Genomic DNA, 22501 nt, shown 5'->3' on the forward strand with positions numbered 1-22501 from the left:
CTGAGGGAAGCCACTCTTCCTTCAGTCCAGTTCAGCATCTATGGGTTCAGTTTTGATTGGTCCCTTGCGCAGTACAATGCTAGCATCGCCTCAGCCTGAAAAAATATTGTTGTATGCCTAAGCAAATTTCCTTTGAGGAAAGCTCATATCCTCCTGAGATTTCCATTACTGCCTTGAATGCCTTCCATTGTTTTAAATGGAATATTTCGTAACATTCCTTACAGTCCAAAAGGAAATGCTGACTGAAAGTGGGACATTTGGTATTTAAAACATTATTTCATTGTCCTCTAAATGGAAGGCTTCATAATGAATTTCCCCAAAATAATGAAAGTGGAGATTTGGTCTATGTATAGAATGCTGTTTTTTTCTGTTTTCAGGTATCTTATCAAGAGCTAGAAACACTACTTCTGATAAAACCAAAACAGAATCTTTAGCGATACTTTTCTTCTGGTTTATATTTCGATAAATACACTGTGTCATACAAATACATTCAATTTCATCTCCCCTTCTCCATTCGTGCCTCAAAAAATAAGGGGGGGGGATAATTTGGATTAGCACAATACATTGTTGCCAAGAAAACCATGTGGCCATATTTATACGGTAATCAGGAACAGAGCTGGACTTGAGGGAATATTTACCTGATCCCTTTTATTGAAGAAGAAAAAAAAAAAAGCAAGCGGAAAAGTAGCAGCAACTAGAGTGCAGCACTGAATCTCTGAACCAACCACTGAAAGTTGAGGACTTCCAGGTATAAGAAGATTATCAGTCAAAAAATACTGTCTGCGTTTTTAGTTTCCCTGGTAGGCACTAGGTTGCTCATTCATGTGAAAACCAAAAGGTAGACAGGCTGTGTGCTGGTTTCCCCTCTCCACCATCTTCCACTGCTCCATAGCTTCAATCACTTTTGTCCTCACAGCTTGAATTTGATAGAAGAAAGAGGCTTTCAGGGATATAAATGTAGGAAGTATAAATTGGGGGGGTGCGTTGACATGGCACATGTCTCTCTCTGGAGATGAGCTCCTGTTCTGGGGTCTTCTCACTCCCACAAGCACCAATTTGGCAAGGCACATTCAGTGTGTTTGAAGCATCTGTGGGTTCCTTCAGGTCTTGAGTCCCCCAACTTTTCAGTCAATGCTAAAAATGACTGAAACTCTGTGGCTATTTTGCATTTCCACTTGCTGTATGAAGGATTTTTAGGATACCTATTACTCTTTTGCATCTCTCCCCCATTCCCCCAGGAAACCAAGACATTTTTGTCCATGAAGGGCTGAAGGAGAGAATGCCAGCTTCCCTCACTTGCTTGCCTCTTAAAAGTAAGTCCTACACATAACTGTCCCCCTTACATTCAGTTCAGCTCTAAGAATTTGTCTGAAAAGGGCAATATGGGGGAAGTAAACTGTCCCTTTCTGAAGGGGCCCACAAAACCAGATGGAACCAGCCATAGCCAGCATGACTGGAAGACAGCAAAGTTGACCGTCATTTGAACCAGAACAGTTGGGCTTAAAGTCTTTCTCTAACTGAAGCTTATCTGTGAGGCAGAATTCATCAAAGGAAGCTTCTAGGATTCCAGTGTTTAGCACTTCTTCAGATGATTGTCCATAGTCTCAAATGCTGATGAGTAAAATTCCTCAGATTGGTATCTGACCTTACCAACCACTGCAGTCCCAAGGCCATTCCAAACCAGGGAAGGAGGTGAGATCATAATCTCACTCTGACATATGTGTCTTAATTATATCTTGAACAATTACTAATTAATAAAAAAAGGAAAAAAAAAATCTCACTCTGACAGCACAACCCTTTGCGTGTGTGGCTCTGATTTCCTAATTTCCTTTTGCTTAGGCCAAGTTTTGGGGGTGCCTTTGCAGATGTGTGAGTGCAGGCCTCTCCCCAGCTGCATTCTTCTCCACCATAGGGATTAAACAGCTTCCCCTTCTCCTTTTCCCTTGAAAACATCCAAGCTTGAGCTGAAAGCCAATATTGATTTTAATAGATACATAACATAAATTCTAGGCAATCTTCTCTTAGTATCTTACTTGGGATAGCAGAATAGCAGTTGGAGGTCTGGGCTGAGGACATTCCCTCATTAGGTGGCTTGAAATGTGACTTTTGCCAACAATTGGTCTCCAATGCAAATATAAAAGCTATGTTGGCAGGCCACATGGTTGCCAATGTTTGTTCTAAATAAATATCCCTTGCACAGAGGTAAGGCAGTGGAGCCCAACTAGAGGAATTTGGTGGGTGAAAGACACTGCCTAGCAGAATATTGAGTTTATTTAGTTAAATCAACTAGACATGCTCCTTCCCTCCCAGACATTCAAGACACTGTGCATTCCTCTCCAAACCATTATTCTTCACAAGAATCCTGTAAGATTGAATGAGATTGATTAACCATGCTGGCTGGGGAATTCTGGGAGTTGAAGTCCACACATCTTTAAGTTGCCAAGTTTGAAAAACACTATCCTAGCTGCTGCCAACTTGATACCCCCCTGGTTGGCCTTGCTGGCTGGGATTTCTGGGAACTGTAGTCCCAAACATTTGGAGAGCACCATCTTGAGAAATGCCAAAGTAGCCAAGATATCATTTGGGTGTTCGTTGTGGCTTGGCCCCTTATTCCAAGATGATAGGGCTCTTGGATATGCAAATTCTGAGCATTGGACACTATGGTAACTACTGAATGGCTTTTCCTTTTTTTTCCAGCAGAATTTAAGATACTGAATTTTATCATCTCAATGCGCTTGGTCTTTTCCTCCAGGCCCTTGTTGTAATCTCTCTCTCTTTCTCTCTCTCTGTATACGTGTTTGTGTTTGTGTGCACGTGCATACAGTGTTCACTTCTAGCAACTGCCTGGCCCAAGGTCACTGAGCTGGCTTCAGGCCCAAGGCAGGACTAGAACTCCCAGTCTCCCAGTTTCTAGCCTGATGCCTTAATCACTACACCAGCCTGGCTCTCTGTAATCTTGATGACATTCTCTAACTATACCCTTCCTGCAGCCCGTCCTCAGGGTCCATAGAAAGGAATGCAGTAAGGCAGCTCCATCCTAATTGTGGAGCATTCTGTCCCTGACACTGACAAAAGCCATGCTTTTGAACTGGTACTTGTGTGGGGTTGAGCTATTTGGTACCCTGGCTTGCTTTTAAGGGGAAGGGATCCTCACCTGAGATGAAAGATGTGAAAAGAAATTCCATGCACCTACCAGGCTACCTTTTAACTCCAGTAAGGGAAAACCTCAATCCCGCTGTTTGCAGTCATCACCTATATACCCACACAGAAATATACACAAACACCTTCCTTGCACAGGGCAAGACCCTGCTTCCATCCATTAATTATTTCCATTAATTATTAATTCCATTAGTTATTTCCTGTTGAAGCTCATTCTTTACATTTTTATTTTGAAGTGGCTACAGCCAGACAGCGCAGTCATGGGCTATAAATTGTGGTGAGCAAATGCCCGTTAGAATCTGCCTCCTCTTCAGCTGAAATAATGCATCAAAATAACATTTGGAGGGAAGGCAGTAAAAAAGAAAGCAAGATTTCTCCAAACGTTGAAAGCCATTACCTAAGAAGATTGTGAAGTGGAAGTGTATTGTCCAAAAGCATCACGAAGCTACAGAGAGAATTAAACTTGTATCTCCAAAGATTGATGGTCATTTACTAAACACATTTTTAAAAATCTAAGCTTGCATCCCAAAGGGCATTTTTTCCATTAGTGAATATGGTCTATTTCCCCCTCCCTCCTGGGCCACCAGCTTTGCAGTGCCACTGGCTCATTGGCTCTGACATGGCCTGAGCTTGCTCAAGACCATAAACTTGATTAGTTTTAATCTTAGCTTATTGTATTATAATTCAAGACACAAAAGATCCAACTATGTCATGCAAATGTAGCCTAGTAAAGGGATTACTTGAGATCTCAGGAGCTCATCTTCACCTGCCAACACATTTGGCCTAGAGAGCAGGATGACGACAAAACAGTACAGAAGGTCAGAAATACCACAAACAAGTAAAATAACAATGGATAGTTTTCCCACTAAAGCAGACACAACACTCAGTTGGCATGGAATGACCAGATTTCATGTGATGCATAACCAGTGGATCTTAGCTTTCTCCCCAGTTGTCACTGAAAGGCTAGTACCATTCTGCATGGGCTTTTTCCTGGAGGATCTCAAAGCACAATAAAGACCACAGAGAAAAGAGTCAGCAGCTTGACCGTGACGCAGAATGAAAACAGCTGACTGAGATGACAGATTTCAATAGTTCTTTTTCCATTGTTTTTACTAGGCTTGGGTAATTTACATTTATGTATTAATATGAGGTGATTCACATGCCAAAAGAACACATACGCGTACACATTCATACACACCCGGACATTATTTTGCATGAAGCGTGAACAGACGAGGGCAGGATCTGCCTTGGGACACTTTCTGTTTCGGAGGCTGATATCAGGGTGTTGGCTTTTTTTCAAATTGCAATTATTATTTGGAGGGGACATGTTAATTAGTGTTAATTAATTAATAATACATGCAGTGTATTACCCACTGCTTTTATTGCTCAGCCTGGTGCCACACACTCATCCTTAGTGCTTTAATGGATGTAGCATTTGCATGTGACCACATATTCCAAGCAGAGTGTTCATGCTTTGCAAGCCTCCAGCAGAATCCAGTGAGTTCAGCTTCTTCTGTTCTCCATCCATGCTGCATAATCAAGCTGGGGTGTGCATGTCTTTTGTACTTTTTCTTTTTTTAATGTGGCAACTATACACACGCAGACACACACGCCCTTGTACAAATGTGTAGGCTTAAAAATAAAGATGTTGTGATCATTCACAGCTGCACAATTTGTGTAGTTCCCAGAGAAAAATAGTTTTGGAGATACAAAGCAATCGCAGATTTCTGGCCTGCCTGAATTAGAAGGAACAGATAAAGCAAAATTTTGTCAAGGTCCTATGTTTTTAAATCCATTCCCACTAATAAGACTTAGTAAGTTATGTCTTGGGTAGGAATGCATGTAATTTAATTCTGTAGGAAAACCATGTTCAGCAGAAACTTGTATAAAAGCCCTGTGGGCGGGGGTAGGCAGGCGCTGGAATATAAAAGGAGAAACAGCATGTGGACAATAGGATGGGAAGCACAATGTGTGTCACATGAGTGATCTAGATATTACAATACCAGGACAATACTCTACGGTCAGATTGGTTGTGCTTAACAGCGACTCTGAGGGTCCATTCTGTTCCAAACACATTGGCCGCAACAGAATATTCCCTGTTGCTCTTGGAAGTTTCCTTCCTTTGATCTGATCCCAATATCTGTGCTCTTATGCTTTTAACAGCAGCCTGCCAGGGAGAAAACAAGCCCTGAAGCTTTCTCCTCTCCCTTAATCTCCAGGTTGGAAACAGCTTCCACTGATTTATTTATTTTTCCTTGTCAGGCAGCTGCTGATGGCACAGGAACAAAGCCAGGGAGAAAGGTGGCAACTCTATCAAGCAGAATGTCTTTAGTGGGACAGACTAAAATATGAACGATGGCTTTCCTAGAAGAGCTGCTTCCAGTAAAAGCCGCTTTCCACCCAGGCTGCAGCCAACAATTACAAGCGGCTAACATCTCCTGTGTCCCTTCCAAACCCACAGTGCAGCCCCCCCACTCCAAAGCCCACAATAGCAGCCTTTATATCCCAGGTCCCAAATGGTTGCGATTATAGGTGGAGTCACACCCAGTTTTCTGTTCCAGTTTTGGAGCTGACGCCAGGCTGGTGAAAGACTCTCTCCCTTAGCAGCTGGCTGGGCTCATGTAGTACACCCCAGGCCTGGGACAGCCCAATGGAGCTTGGGCTATGATGTGATGTGTGAACATGCTGGGGAAGGCAAGGGAAGGAAGAAGAGGGTGTGCTGCTGGGCCAGCCCATTTTTGGTCACTGTTGCAGAAAATCCAACTGGCCCCAGCCAGGCCTGGCCCCAGCCCCTCCACCTCCTAAATAATATGGAGCACAATGTGTTGGAAGGTTTCCTGCTCAAACCTCATTGAAATGAAGGGGAGCAGTGCACTGGTTTTAATTAACGCAATATTAGAAAGTGTTTGCAGATAGGCACAATTTGTATAAGATGATTGATTTCAGAGTTTGGCCAGAGTCCAAGCCTGAGCCCTTTTAAGGAAAATATAAATCGTATTTTGGAATCCAGGGTTATGCTGGCAGGTGGTGGGTGAGACATGTCTGATGGCCCTGTGATATGATTTTTATTACATTCAGTGTCAGGAGATAGGATTTTGTTACTCATCTTATTCCATGTGAGCAAGATAGGTTTTAAATCAACACAACAAATTAAGATCTAAAAAGACTGATGCTAGACTTCAGAGCAATCCCTTATGCCATCCAGCACCTTAATTATCTCAAAAACATGGGACTTAGTCCTTGGGCTGGCCTTCTTCAACCTGGTACCCTGCTAATATGTTGGATCATGGAAGGAACTGGCAATCTGATATCCCCAGATACTTTGGACCAGTGTTTCTCAACCTTGGCAATTTTAAGACATGTGGACTTCAACTTCCAGAATTCCCCAGCCAGCGTGGCTGGCTGGGGAATTCTGGGAGTTGAAGTCCACATGTCTTAAAGTTACCAAGGTTTGGAAACACTGCTTCAGACTGTAGTTCCCATGAGCCCTAACCAGCATGGTCAAGGCTGAAGTTCCACAGTCCCAAACTTATTCAGGACACCAGGTCGCCAAGTCTTAAACTGCAGCACATCCATGTCAGCCGTAAAGATGGTAGTTGTAACCCAACACACCAGAAGGTCACCCAGTTGGGGCAGGCCAACATTTTGTGAGTAGCACCACACTCTTTTTCATAATTTTCATCATCCAAAAGTCATTGTTTCTCATATGAACTCTGATCAGCATTAAATGAACAGTTTGAAGAACAGTCTTCATTTCCAAAAAAATCAGCTCTGAAATGTATTTACTGCCTTTATATACCACCTTTCTCCCAAGAAACCTCAGGAGATATCTATACTATACACATACTCACACATTTATCCCCAAAGTAGTTCTGTGAGGGATTAGGGCACCTAGTAACTTTTGTGGCTGGGGAGCATTAAAACCTGCATCCCACAGTCCTAGTTAAACAACGTAACTCCTATGCCAGTCCAGAACTGGTAGGGAGCAGTGTTGTCTGCAGGGAGACCAAGGGGGGCTGTAATGATGGAAGCAGCACTGAGGCATTGTGATGCAAGCCCCACCTCTTTTCTGCATTTATGGCCACGTTGCACTGATGCGCAAGGCTCTGATGCTGCTTTTGTCCTTCTGATGAAAACAGTGATGCCACTGTGGGTAGAGAACCTTTCTAGAGGTCTAATCTAAACAGAAGCCCTTCAGGGAGCTCCTATGGCTTAAATGCTCATGCTCATACCACTCTGGGATTAAGACAAGTTCATTTCATAATGGACAGAGCATTGGCACTTTCCTTTTTAGAAATTAACTACTGGCTGCAAGAACCATGGGCTGAAGGAACGGTATTCACATATTCCTGGATTAGTGCCAAGTATTAAAAACTGGGCATAGAACAGAATCCCCATATGTACTGCCCAGTTCATTACAGTCTTTGCAGGAGTAGTGATTACATATATTGAATAGGCCAGCCTTGCTCAACCTGGGACCCCCAAATACTGGGACTGAAAATCCCAGAATCCCCAACCATCTTGACTAACTGGCAGGGAATTCTGGAAATCACAGTCCCACTCTATCTAGTTCGGGGTTTCTCCACCAGGGTTCTGTGGCACCCTAGGTTTCCACGAGAGGTCACTAGGGGTTCCCTGGGAGATCACTATTTATTTAAAAAAATTATTTCAAATTTGGGCAACTTCACATTAAAGAGGTAAGTTTCATTCTTTATTTTTAGTTTAAGAACACTGTTAATGCCTATATACAAGCCTACACATGACACAAATGGAATAATTTTGTAATTTCTGGCCTATATTTGAGCCTGAATGTGCGGGGGTTCCCTGAGGCCTGAAAAATATTTCAAGGGTTCCTCTAGGGTCAAAAGATTGAGAAAGGCTGATCTAGGGAGCACCAGGTGGGGGAAAGCTGTTGTGGCCAGCTGCAGACCTCTAGAAAAAAGTAAGTTGGGGTGGAAGGAAGCATTGATGTTTCTACAGCTGCTGATTACTCTCAGAAGCCTTTGGCTTCTCTCCTAGAACTTCTTTAAACATGGTTTGGGAATGTGATATGACAATCTCCAGCACACTCCTCCCATAGTTCAAAATCACAGCCCTGATTAAACCATGTTTCCTCCGTTATAAGAATAAGGTGGGCTTTTCAGAAGGGGTTAAGGTCCACCCACAGTCTTTACCATACTTGCTGCCATTACTTGGCTGGATTCAGAAAATTTTAGTACTTCCAACAGCTGTCATTCTCTATGTTGATTGATTGATTGAGCCATCAAATCATTTTTTACTCCTAGTGACCACATAGATTTTTTTTCCGTGACAATCTATCCCTAACCTGGTATTTCAGGTCTTCCAATGGTGCACTCATTGCCACTGTACATTCTCTATGGCAGTGTTTCTCAACCTCAGTAGATTTACGATGTGTAGACTTCAATTCCCAGAATTCTCCAGATTGCTGGCTGGGGAACTCTGGGAGTTGAAGTCCAACTGGGAGTTGTTAAGAAACACTGCTCTATGGTTAGACACTGTATCGAAAAGGCTGTCTTGAATCCCCTCCTGGTGCAACATCCAATTAGAGAAGCATCTCTCCATTTAGTGGGAAGATATGACTTTTTGCAAGCAGGAGCCACATTTGGGTTTTGAGTGGCATCCTGGAGGCCATAGTTCAAAAAAAGTAGACAGAGCCAGGACAAAAATTAATGTGGATTTCATTTCATTTAAATCTTATTAAAATGTATTAAATATTGTTTAAAAAGTTGCTCCCTTGTGCATTTAATAATTTTCCCTTTCTGTCATATTGAAACCAGACTTGGCAGTTCTGTTTCTTGAACTGATATGACCCTAGTGGCCACTTTACACATTTATAAATGTCCCTCTCTCTTTTTCAAGTTTGCTTTTCCTTCTGATCTTCCCTTTTGTGAAGAGCCAAGCTAGATGAGAAGTCAGTTAGCTAGCAACTGTGTACTGTAAATGGTGTTTAAATATACATTCAGAGGCATCCGTGGGGGAGGGTATCAAAAAAGTTAAGATGGCAGATGCAAACATGTGATTGAAGCCCTACCCTTTTTTAAGTCACGCCCCTTTTTGATCACATGGTCACAGACTCCATTTTGACTTTTTAAAGTTCCTCCCCCACTGTTGCCCCTGCATATATTGCAAATATGGAGGCTCCCAAATGTGGCAGGATCTTTGCAATACCAGTCTGGATTTGAAGCCCACAGTTGCTATTTGCATTGGGGAAAAATCTCTCACTTGCTCCAGTGGCAGAATAAGCAGGCACAGGGTGGTAAGGGGGCTGATACAGATTGGGATCACCATAGAAGTCAAAGATCATACTAGAGGTGGCGATATGTTGAGCACCTGAGACCCCCAAAAGTTTTCTGTGGGGTTCAGATTGACCACACTAGGAATAGAGTAGGCAACTCTTCACATGCTCTCTTCCTCAGTGATATACAGCCCCCAGAAAAGGGATAAACAGTTGATCGATTGACAATTGGAAGCCTAATTGGGAAAATGAAGGGGTGTTGGTGGGGATGAATGATTTCACTCCCAGAGTGATAAAGGTTCAAGCATCCTGCAAACACCTCCTGTTCCTGTCCCACCATCACAGGTTTATGGGCCCCATTCCTGCAACTTTCTTTTTAAAAAGCTATTCATGCAATTGTTAACTGTGCAAGTAGCATAGCAGCTGGCTGGGCTCTAAGTGTTTATCTCCCCCGCCCCAACTTTTCTAACTATTGTCATTTAGCTATTAAAGCTGAAAGAAGGAAAGAAGGACTTGGTCATTTGCAAGGCTTGAGAGCTCTGCCGGTTAATTAAGACTTTTCCCCACTTTGAAGTGTGTCAGCATAATGCCCGACAACCCTAATGTCGCCCCTTGTACAATTAATCCTGGCCTCGTCTTGTCCCCAGTCCAGAACTTCAACAATCTTACGTTGTTGCTTCATCTATCAGAATGGAAGTACAGTAGTTTGGCACCCTAGAGGCAGGGGTGTTACGTAGCTGGTTTGGCTGTTAACTTTTGCAGCACCTCACCTCATCTTTTTCAGAGGGTGTAGTGGGAGGTTGGATGCTCCCCCCATTTCAAGAAGTCATCTCTTGAGTACAGTGATACTATTCGTCCTGCCTCCTGCTACTCAACTTGCCCCACCCCTTACCTGCTCAGGAACTGCTTGTTGTCTAATTTAAATAACACCCCTGAATCTGACACTGTCCCATCACAGCCTCAAGGTATGTAGGATGTATGGCCCTTCACCACCCATGATCACCAAGGCAAGGTCGCCAAGCTGCTGCAAGTGTGACCAGAGGTGGGTTTGGGGTGTGTTAGGCGGTGTAGACACCCCTCTTCCGTCTGTTCATGAGCACTCTGCACTGACTGTTTGGCTTTCTCATTCTGGATTGAGTCTAATCCTATGTATCTGTTTGGTCCTGCTCAGTTAATTTTAAAAAATGTAGACACATTGTCTGACTGGAAACCCTTTATGGACTTTTTGCTGAAAACAGAAAAAAATGAACTTGTGATTTATGGGTTTGACACTTAGAAAGGGTAGAATATGGAAAGAAGGGAGCCACAATATAACTATAGAGAGAGAGGATAAAATATAAATGCATTTATAACTGTTGTAAAGATCAGAAGCCACTTCTTTATATTCCTTTTTTCTTTCTTTCTTTCCTTTCTTTCTTTTCTATTTAATTTCTTACTTGTTTACTTATCACTTTTCTCTTTTTGCTTTAAATTTGTATTGTTTTTACTCTGTAAAAAACCTCTTCAATAAAAATTAATAATACAAAAAAATGTAGACACATTTTTATGATTGAGGGCTTCATTTCCTGTAAGTTGCTTCATTTCAGATTATCATAACTTGTGCAATGCCCAGATAGGATGTGGGAACTGGAGTAGACAGCCTAGGAAAGCCAAGGCAGAGTCTTGCAATTAAAGAACATCAGACACACCCTATTCAGGCTGAAGCCCCCTGGTGGGTGGTTGCTTGCTTGCTGGTGACTTGCAAAGCCTGAGGTCTGGAAAGAGTGTATATCGACACATCTGGACAATACTGTTCAACCTGGAGTTGTGCAGATGTAGGGTAGGGATTGGTGATGCAAACAGCCAATGTTAGGATGGCATGATTTTATACCAACTCAAGTTGGGGCAGGGAATCACGGTTTGCGTGGAGAAATGGCGTAGAAAGAGCAAACTGAGCTATTTCAGAGACTGGCCCCACGCTGGGAATGTCAAAGCAAGAGCTAATATGATTTGAACTTTCTCATCAGCCTTGAGAACTGGCAACACCAAATTCTCTTTTCTGTCTTGTTTAACTTTTAACACACTTTGACATTAATACAGAAGAAAGTTATAAGGAATGTGTTATAAGGAAATATAAATGTAGGGTGTTTCCAAACAAGGGTTTTATTTTGTATTTGCCCTATTTCTTGGAATATTACTGTACTGTGTGCGCATACACAGATGTGTGCACAGACTCCATCCTTTGCCTTTTGGAATACTGCCATGTTTTTCCATTGCTTTGTTGGCCTTTTTAATTCTGACAAAAATAATCTGCTAAGGAGAGAAAGATGGAATAGGCATATCATATTTTTGAGAGATAAGGCATAGAAATGTCCATATAGGTAGTTCTTGCTTAACGACCACAACTGGGACCGACAACTCTGTGGCTAAGTGATGTGGTCATTAAACGAGACATCATGTGACGCATGACTTGCAAGTTTACTGCTGGCTTTTCCATTGACTCTGCTTGTCAGAAGCCAGCTGTGAAGCTGGCAGATGGTGATCATGTGACCGCAGGATGCTGCAACGGCCGTAAATGCCCACTGGTTGCAAAGTGCAATCATGTGACCGTGGGGATGCTATGACAGTAAGTGTGAGGACCGGTCATAAATTTACTTTTTCAGCACCTTTGTAACTTCAAATGGTCGCTAAACAGGACAGTCATTAAGCGAGGACTACCTGCATCTGAAAGCTTCCTTCAGGAGAGTTGTAAAGGAGGGCTTGTAGTGTTACCCATCAAAAGCCAATGACTAGCTATTCCACCTTTTCCTCTTTAGCAGATCTGGGATGGGGGTGGAGCAGTGGGAAACATTGGTGTCTTCAGATAGACAATGTTGTGGAGTCAGGATAGGAGGATTATGCAAAAAGGACAACTCTGGAGCACCCCTGGACTGAATGACTTTTAATTCAACTTTCGCTAAGGCACAGACTCATTGGCTAATTGGAAGTTCTCCCTTGCTCTCTTGATCCCCCATTGCAGAGCTATTTTGCAACCCCCATTAATTTCAATGACACTTTCTCAGCAGTGTTTCGGAGTGGAATGTGCTCGCCATGATTGTTAATTAGAGCGTGGAGGGCTGGATTTCCTGCAACTAATAATCTTGGACCAGCCTCGAACATGTTCACATCTTGGCTCTGATCTTGCAGCTTCCCCCAAACATTGTGCAGCGCTCTACATGAAGCTGTCAATTACAGGCGTTCCCCGGGTGGCAGCCGCTGGGCCAGAGCCAGACGCTGCTTTTCATGAATAGAAGGGAAGGGTTTCGGTTCCTAGTCATCTGCACTCCAGCTCAGCAAACCGCTCCTCCCTTTCCAACATGAAGTACCAAAACTAGAGCTTGTCTTTCAGCCAACCCAGGCTTCAAACAATTTGGCTTCTTGTCTATACAAAATATTCATTTAGGGTCTGAACTTTATTTTTAACAGTAGTGCCAATTGGAAGACAATGGCAACATGAGCGTACCAGCAACCAGCTCGCAAAGACACCTGGATATTCCAGACTGCAGCGATTGGAAAGAAACATGTTGAAAAGGGAGGCTAAGTTGCTCAGGTTGGATATAAAGTTGCTATTAAAAAATAATTCCAGATCAGTTTTCTTGTTTCAGATCTCCTTCATGAGGCTTGCTCTGGGCCTTTCCTCACTGCTGAACTGAAACACTCTCCACCCGTTTTTGAGTCAGCAAGAAACCATACCAATTTGGTATTCCTGTTGCCAATCCCCATCCTGCCTCTGTTGGGCCTATTTCAGGATCACTGCAGCCCCCTGATTTCCCTCCCTCCAAGGGAGGGAGTGAGAAAACCTCCTACATTTTACACAGCTTGAAGCTGCCCTTGAGACAGTGTCCGAATAAGGAGGGGAGACGTGCTACTTTAACATGGGTACACCTCAGGATGAATGAACCCAATCTTATTAAAGGTTGGGAACAAAATGAGGACAAGGTTATGGAGATGCAACAAAAACAAGATACTACCAGGCATGTCTGCATCATGATTAGGTAAAATTGGGGAAAAGAATTTCATTGCTCCCCTGAGGGGAAATATTTCAAGGTGACACGGTAGGAAAAAAAAATGGAAGCACATCTCTGAATTTCAAGAGACAACTTAGTGACTTCTAGGGGGGGTGCGCGCGCACGCACATGCATGGGTGATGGGGAACAGGGACAGGTGGTAGCTTAATGGTAGTGCAATTGTTTTGCAATTTCTGGTATCTCCAATTAAAAATGCTCAAATAGGAGACCTTGTAGCAACTGCCAATTACAGTAGATAGTATTTGGCCAGATGGACTAATAATCAAAAAGATTCCTGTATTTTCAAACTGTGTTTCTTTTGCTTTCTGAGTGAAAAAAATACAGTAACTCACAGCTGACAACATTTCTTGAGTTGCTTACTTGTTTCTTGAATTATTCCTTGTTAGGGTGTGTTGTAAGTCCTCAGTCAGTTGTGTTGCTCATCAAGAAACAATGCTTGTCCACTGTTTCATGTGAATTTAGTCCCTTAGCCTAAGCTACTCACAGGTTGTTATGGAGATAGAATGAATAATGCCTCCCCCAAGCTCCCCTCAAGCCCCTTGGAGGAAAGGTGAAATATATATGTGATAACTAAATCAGCTTGTAACCTGACATATCATGGGAATGATGTACATAATTAGACAATGTTCATACCAGGTAAAGAAATTAGTCCCATTGCTGCATTTCTTGCTTTTTAATGAATTCCTCCATTCTGAAATAAATTAATAATAATAATAATAATACATTTTCTTTGTCTGTAGGATATTCTGAAATTCTAGGCATACTTAACTATACTTATATTTAACAGGGCTTTCTTTGAGTTGACAAGTCTAGATCAACAGTGTCACTATACTGTAACGGCGAGTGTACAATTAAAGCACTCAGTTTGTAGATTCAGTGTCCCTGGCCCTTTCCTCCCTTGTGACTTGTAGCATCTCACAGGGTAACCCATCATGGCTGTGCTGATACTAAAGCCTGCCTTTGTTACTGTTCTGTTGCAACCTGCAATGCTTGGATGAGGCTGGAAGTCACTTGTGGAGAAAGGCAAACTTTAATTCCGAATTAATTGTGACTTAAAGCCTTTGAACTGGGACTGTTTGGTTCCGATCTCACCTCCCTCATTCTTAGTTGTCTCGCACAACAGCAACATTTTACTTACTAATTTCTTTGTTAGATTTATATCCTGACCTTTCTTGCAGGTCAGGAGTACCTGCAGAACACTCCTGCCTCCCAGATTTACTCCCATAAAAACCACCCTGGGAACAGCCAGATTGCAGGGCTGTTTCAAAGGTGACCAGACAAAGCACACAAAGTATGAATACTGTATGTCTAAAGAGCTAGAAGAATGGGGAAGAACATAGGACTCGGATATGATGTATACAAGCCTGACAACTTGGTTTCACCCATGTGAAGCAGGAAAGATGGGGAAAGAATTCAAGTGTGGGGATCATTTAGGACTACAGCTGCCGCAGTAGGGCAGCGGATGTCATCCAGGTGTCCTGATTCCAGGCGTGACAGCAGACAGCTTGGGTCTTGGTACAACAACGAGAGAAGGGGAAGGGACGGTGGTAGCTGGAGAAACCTAATACAGGATTGTCCAACACAACTCTGGAACAAGCCAAGAAGGAATAAGAAGCCTGAGATTTGGGGGTTGGGGGTTATGCCGAGAGGTGGTGTCTGAAGGCCACGTGCCGTGGGTCAGAGGACCCCGTGTGGCTTTGGCCTCTGTGGCTGCGTGGAGCCAGCTTGAGGATTCTAATGGCAGGCAGTGGGTCATGCCTGCCAGCTCAGCAAGCAGCGGGCTGCCAAGGAAATTGCATGGCCAAGAAAGGCAGGGTTGGCGCAAGGATGCAGACTTGGCAAGCAGGCATATAGTTTTTCTCCCAGCCAGCCTTTCCTCTGCAAGCTGGCTGGATCTGCTCTCCCAAAGATGGAGGCAGCCATAAAGAGCCGAGTGCTTCCCAGATCTGTTGGCCTAAACATTTCTGCCACTCCGCTCTTCCATCCTCTGTGAAAGCCACCAACACTTCCATATCTTCCATTTTAGTTGGATGCCTCTCCTTTGGTGTTAACCTTTGATAGTTCAGTCTGTCTTAATTCTCTCTCTCACTCTCTCTGTTAACATCTATAACCATCTCCCCCATCCCCCCCCCCCGCTTGATCCGTTAAAAGGATCGAGGAGACTTTGCTTAAATTGGCAGGCATTGTGGGTTTCCTATCCCCCCGTGGGGCCTCCTTGTATAATTTCTTCCAAGGGTGGGAATAGGAAGCTCCTGGAGACGTTGCTGGATTTGCAGTCCTGGTTTGCAAACATTTATGCTGGCTATGAATTAAAAACTCTTCCAGGCTGCTCTGCTCATGTTTCGCCTCACTTTGGACAAATCCAAGACAGCAGTATGCAGTAATTCTTGGATTTAGGAAAGAAAATTAAAAATGCAAGGCTAAATTGAAAAACTACAGAGGAGAATAGAGGGCTTCTCTGTATCCCCTTAGCAAGAAATGGGTGTCTCTGGTGTTAATGGATGAGAAGAAGAGGGGGGTGAAGGCATATACTATATTATTTATTTTTTTAATTTATATTTCAAATTTACTCACTGCCCATCTCATTCAAAGAGCGACAAGGAACGATATATTTCTCTATATTCTCTCCCCAACTATGTGGAAAGGGTATGGTGCCATTCATATTAGAGAATGAAAGACTTGCAAGAATATTTCTCCAACTATCAGAAGGATGTGGTGCTGCTGAGTGGCTAGGGAAGACAAAATCAGGAGCAGCACTGAATCGCGGAACACCAGCAACACAGAAAGGTACTGTAGACAAACAAAAGTTTTCTTTTTCTGTTTGCAAACCCATTTTTTATTCAGGGAAGGTCTTCCTGCAAGATGGAGTGGGAGGCTAAATGACTTTACAAGGGGCTCAGATGTGGAAGACAGGGATTTGGAAGCCATGTCCAGAGGCAGCATAGCTCTGAATATGAGAGGCTGAAGAAAAACACTGAGGAAAGGGAGTTTCTGCCCTTCCTGTGACTTTCACAGAGACTTCTAGCAGCTCATGGGATGTTGGAGGAGATATTCTGATACTGTCTGGACCAGCAGGGCTCATTTTATGGCCATCTTGCGCAGCTGCAAATTAAGCTAGAGGGCGCTAAAGTCAATGAGCAAATCTGCTCCCCTTGGCTCTGCAGCAGTTTCGTGGGAACCCTTTGAAACTGTATTTTTCTCAATTTCACCCTTTGTTTTAATTTTAACTGACTAGTTTGCAGAGGTTGAGGAGGGGAGATTGCACGTAGCCCTGAGATGGAAAAGCACTAGAGGCGAGAGGAATAAAGGGAAGGAGTTTTCAAAACTAAATCCCTTTGGAACCACCACCACCACCCCTTTAGAAAAAGGATGGGGCAATCAGTTCATTTCTCTCTTTGGACACAAGGCGTTCCAACTTTCTCTGGCCATGGGCACCTTTGACATATTAGCTAGATAAACACAAATATAGTTCCAGCTGCAATTCCATATTTCCAGCTTTGGGGATTGTTGATGATCACCCCAGCCAGTTCACACATTTACATTGTCGCAGCAAATCTATACCTGAGGAGGAGAAAACCCATTTTCAGGGATGCCCCTGCTCCCCCAAAGGTTGGGATCTAAGACAAAAATATAGATGGACGGGCACACACTTCCACCCTGCAATGTGTGGCGTGCCTCCTCACTTCCTCAAGGCGGACAACTCCCCAGGGGACTGGAACTTGTGGCTTCAGAGCCATCCTGTCTCCCACTCCGCCACCCTAAGCGCAGGCCAAATCCAGTGCTTGAGATGAGGGTTCCATCTTCCCTCTTAGTAGGGGCCTTTGATGAGCCATCCCTCAAAAAGGTTGGGCACACCTCATAAGGGAGTGTGGATAACTTGTGGCTTTCACGATTCTAGCTGTTGAGATCAGCACAGGTTCCTTGTGTTGCACACCGATCGTTCCTTCCCAGCTACAACGTGGGGGTTCCCTGAAAGCTCTTCCAGGGAGTGAGAATGAAAAAAATCAAGCAAGTCTCACAAGGTTAGGCAGCTGCCAAGTAGATGAAAGGAAATCTGAGAACAAGGGAGCTTGAGAGCAAGCGGTTAACGGTAGGATTCGCATCGGTTTGTGGGGAGGGGGAGCAAAACTTAGGAAATGACAACTAGAGAGAACAATTCCACCACTTACGGATGCATGAACTGTATACTTGTGTGGAGAATGGGTGGGTGAGAAGTGGACATGCAGGATTCTTACATTTCATTCCCCAGAGCATAAGAGGAGCGATCTCTAATAGTTAGAGCAGGAGGGAGACAGTGATGGGGCAGTAAATGGGACAGAGGAGACTGGGGATTTTTTAAAAAGCAGGTTCTAATGGGGTTAGAGTAGCAGAGCGCTGCAGCTAAAGTTGAGGTGAGAGCGAGGGATCTAAAAATCCAAATTCCTGGGTCCGGCTGGTCCCATGGCTGAGATTCCTGTGTGGTCCACTGCATTTAATCCATTTGCTCCAAAGTCTCTCCAGGCGAGGGAATGAAAAAACTTTGGAAAATGAGTTGAGAGGGGGAAAAGGAAAAGGGAAAAAGAAAATGTACCTTCAGGTCAGAGTTTGGTCCTCGGAATCACACCTGAAGAAGACTTTTCTTCTCCACCCAAGTGCCTTCTCCTCGCGCTTCCTGGTTAAAGTCCGTCTTTTTTCTCTCCCTCTGCTTGTTTTTTGTGTGTTCTTTCCCCCCCACTGCCAGCAGACTGGAGCTGAGTGTGTCAAGCCCTTCGCAGGGCTGCAGGAGGCTGTACTGTACTAGAGGGGATGGAGAGGGGTTGACTTCCTTGTAGGCAAGCTGGTTTCAATGAGGTACAGAGCTCACACACACACACACACGCACACACGCACACACACGCACACAAATGACTTCAGGGGCTGAGCCATCATGTGGTTTCCATCAACCACCTGCCAAAAAGGGGAAAAAAATTAAAAGAGGGAGAAAAAAACCACTCAACCTCAAGGATGGAAGTTTTCAGCCACTTCGCTGCTCCAGTCCAAAATGACAGTCTCTTTTGCCTGTTCTTTTCAAAGTAGTCACAAGAGTTTGTGGGCTGGGAGGATGGTAAGGAGACAAAACTGCCCCCCCCCAAACAACCCAACACAACAAAAAAACCTCCCTGACTTGGTGGCGCCAGAAAGGATGGCTTTTGTGTTGGTTTAAGGCCATGCAAAATATTTGTCTTCCCTGACTGGGAGAGCCTGGTGTGTGATAAACATAGAAGAAAGGAAGCCCTCTTGTTGGTAAAGAAATGGTTGTGTGCTTTGAAGAAGCAATAAGTGGAAGGGGACAAATGATAAAATGGGGTGAGGGGAAGGCCTGGGATATGAAAGACTGAAAAATAAGAAATGCCGTGTAAGGGGGGAAAGAGATGGATCGTTGATTATGCAGCTCAAGGATGGATAGACTTAGGGTGGGGTACAGTATTCCATTGGAGTGTGGCTTCTAGCAGCCCAAGGTATTGGATGATGGCAGTAGTAATTAAAAATATTCAGAGGGCCACAGTTTCCCTCTCCCCAAGAGGGAGACAGAAATATAAGAGCTCTGCTGGGTTTAGCATCCATTTATCTAGCTTTCCCCAATCTGGACTTTGTATTTATGGTAGACTACAAATCCCACAATCTATAGTGTCAACACCTGGAGAATTATGGGAGTTAGGAGGGTGCCAGGTTGGGGAAGATGTTCGTCATTTCCCTTTCCGCTTCCAACAATAGGCAACCTTTTGTCATAAACGAGCAGAGGATGGAGACAGACTGCCAGACTTAGATGAACAAGGCTTCTTAGGAAATCTGCCATTTTACAGTTTCCCTTCCAAGGCTGTACGAAGTGGCTGTGCGGAAGTACCATCGCAAGTGGTTAGATCTTGAATTGGATGCTTTCCCCATTTTCTTTTTCCATCCTTAGCCTAAGGATGTGCTGTACCACCTGTGCTCTTGTATACTCTGGTTTGTTTCCGCAGGATTTACTAGCAGCGCTTCTTGCTGGATTGTATCTATGGTGAGTGAAATGGCAAAATTCACCAGTGAAGTATTGCCTGATTATTTATTTATTGGTTTGTTTATTTAATCACATTTGTGCAGCCACCCACCTTACACAGTGGCTCTGGGAGGCATACATAGTAACGATCAGAAAGGTATAAAACTGTTAAAACAACCAATTTAAATGAAAGTAAAAACAAGATGAAAACAAATAAAATGCAAAATGGCAGGAAAACATATAGAGAGGGCATTCCATTAACTGTCATATAACCCTCTAACGGGCTCCACGAGAACATGGGATCCCCAAGCTAGCTGACAAAGCCATGTTTTAAGGGCCTTCCTGAAGGACAACAGGGTTGGGGCCAACCTTACTTCAGGGGGAGTGATGTTCCTCAGGGCAGGGGCTATGGCAGGAAAGGCTTTCTTCCTAGTTCCTGCCCAGCGACATTCCCCACAACATGCCTCTCCTGCCGGACCTGATGGGACAGGTCGATGTAACCAGGGAGAGGCAGTCCCTCAAATATCCCAGTCCCATGCCATGTAGGGCTCTAAAGGTTATAACCAACACCTTGAATTGGACCCGGAAGCAACTGGCAACCAATGCAGCTCACGTAGCAGAGGGGTAACATGTGCAGATCTCGGAGCGCCCATCTGCCCATGCCACTGCATTTTGCACCAACTGAAGCTTCCAAATATTCTTCAAGGGTAGCCCCACGTAGAGCACATTACAGTAGTCCATTCGGGAGGTGACTAGGGCATGAGTGACGGAGAACAGAAAGTAATTTGCTTGACATTGGGCAAATAAGTAAAAAATCAGGCTCATGTATGTTCTTTGCCAGCCTTTCCTAACCTGGTGTCTTCTGGAAACGATGATTTCAACTCATTTCCACCCAACACAATAAACAGCTTTCTGCATGGTTTGCTTTAGAAGCAAATTAATTGTCACTGTAGACCTAAAGGAAGATGATCTAACCCAGTGTTTTTAAAACTTGGTAACTTTAAGATGCATGGACTTCAACTCCCTGAATGGGGAATTGAAGTCCATACATCTTAAAGTTGCCAAGTTTGAAAAACACTGGTCTAACCCCTTACTCCAATCAAGACTTATGATGTGAAACAGGAGTAGGGTCATGTATGGGCTCTAAAAAGTTAATGATGGAGGGAGGGCTCAGCAAACAGCCAAATCATAACATACAAGGAGAGGCAGCCTCTCTTCCCACTACTACAGACCCTGTGGTGATACAGTTTGAGTGCTGTTAAAGGAGAGCAAGTGGTCAGTCATTCTATTTATTGTGTATAGTGCAGGTGGACACTGCATTTTACCCCATGCAAGCAATGGTTTGTCTATCCGTGCTTTCCTGAATATACCATAATTGGCTGGCTTCACAGAACACCTTAAGCTGTAAACCATATTTTGTGTACCACAACGTCTGAGTTCACCCAACATGCTAAGTCAGCACTAAGCCAATCGATATTTATTGGCATGTACATCACTCTGCCTATTGACAACATTAGCCCTGAGAGAATATTCTAAAGATTTTATCCCTTAAAGATGAATTAGAACAGCTGGTTGGCTAGATCTATGCAAAGATAAATTGATAACATAGTTATTGCATAACAAAGGATCATGGATGCCAAAATCCTTCCTGCCAAACCCAATCATTTAATTTATTTTTCTTCTTGTGAGTAAGCCACCTCAGCATCAAAATAGCTGGCGCTGACCTGAAACATACAGGCCCACATTTGCACACTGATCATAAACTCTGTGTGTCTTTAATTAGGGTTCCCAGAACTGGGCTGCCAAAACACCATGATCAAAAGGGGACACCAGAACAAAATACACAAAACTCTTAACTCCATGCTGCCTCTAATCGTTGTCTAGATTGTTGTAGCCCAGATTGGATAGCCTTATTTAAATGTGTCCCCAACTACTGGAGCATATCCAGCAGTGTATATAACTTGCTGATAATAAATCAAACCAGTTTTCCCAATAAACTTGGTCTGCAGATGAACTGGATCTGAAAGGCACACTGGGAAAAGCAAAAGAATAGGAATTAGGATACCTGAAAAGGACATGCACATTTTCCAGTTTTGTTGGATAATATACATCAGAATTGTGAGTTGGACGTATCAGATCCCATGGAAGAAATTTGTTCACCGTTCATCTTAACATTTGGAATATAAAATGCTTGCTGAACCCCAAACAGATGTCATCTTGGAGGTCTGAAAACCGGACTTTTTATACAAGATTTGTTCTATGTTACAAACTCCAATTTCCAGATGTTGTCTTTTTGAAGTCTAGATAACATGGTAAAGTGCCGACTTTAGTGAAAGAACCATGCGTAATACAATGCAGGCTTACTCGTTAAGTAAATTTTCAGGTTGGAGTATTGTATGATTACCTCGTATACTTGACTCAAACTGTACTCTCCCTTCCTATTTTTATCTGGGTGGGTAAAGGCCTGACTCTCCTGAAGGAGATTTTCTTAGACTGAACATTCCCACCTTGGTCCTGTAGCAGAAGTTACATCCTGACAATTTAGTTCCTCTGGAGATAGATTACCTGTAGTTGACTTGAGAAAAGCTTGCATTTGCCTACTAAATTTGGGGAAGTTTAAGCAGGCCTTCAGGCCCGTTAACCCTTCCTGCTCACTGCTCAGCCTTACAACAGGGATTGGAACCACTTCAGTACTGTAATGATGAAACATGGTTGTTTTCATTCCACTTGTGTGATTAGCAAAATTCAGTACCTTTCATCAAGTGCTGTCAAAATCTGGGAGTCATGGGGGTCTAATGATTCAGAGAGGGGGAGGAAATTTAGTAACCAGAGTTTGTGAATTCCACTAAAGGGATCTGAGAAGGTTTCAGATGTATTGATTAGGGTATTTTAAACCATTAGCTGCCTACACTTTTTCCACTGTTAGCATCTCTGTTTCCCTTCTTTTTAAGTTAAATCTGTGTCTCCACTCAAATACACATTTCCTGGTTCTTGCCCATATATGTCTCTCTCTTCCAAGCAGGAGCGGGTCCCATCTGGATCATG

The 22501-nt window shown here is 43.5% G+C and overlaps 1 protein-coding gene across 1 annotated transcript in view; it reads right to left on the reverse strand.

Moving 5' to 3' along the window:
* The window catches only part of BGN (biglycan), a 54184-nt gene extending 35888 nt beyond the window's left edge, over positions 1–18296 (reverse strand). Inside the window, exon 1 of the mRNA XM_063294259.1 lies at positions 18032–18296. The gene's annotated coding sequence lies outside the window, so the exon portion shown is untranslated. The remainder of the gene's footprint in view (positions 1–18031) is intronic.
* Positions 18297–22501: the final 4205 nt, after the last annotated feature.

The sequence above is a fragment of the Candoia aspera genome, chromosome 2 (genome assembly GCF_035149785.1).
Source record: "Candoia aspera isolate rCanAsp1 chromosome 2, rCanAsp1.hap2, whole genome shotgun sequence".
Classification (NCBI taxonomy): domain Eukaryota; kingdom Metazoa; phylum Chordata; class Lepidosauria; order Squamata; family Boidae; genus Candoia; species Candoia aspera.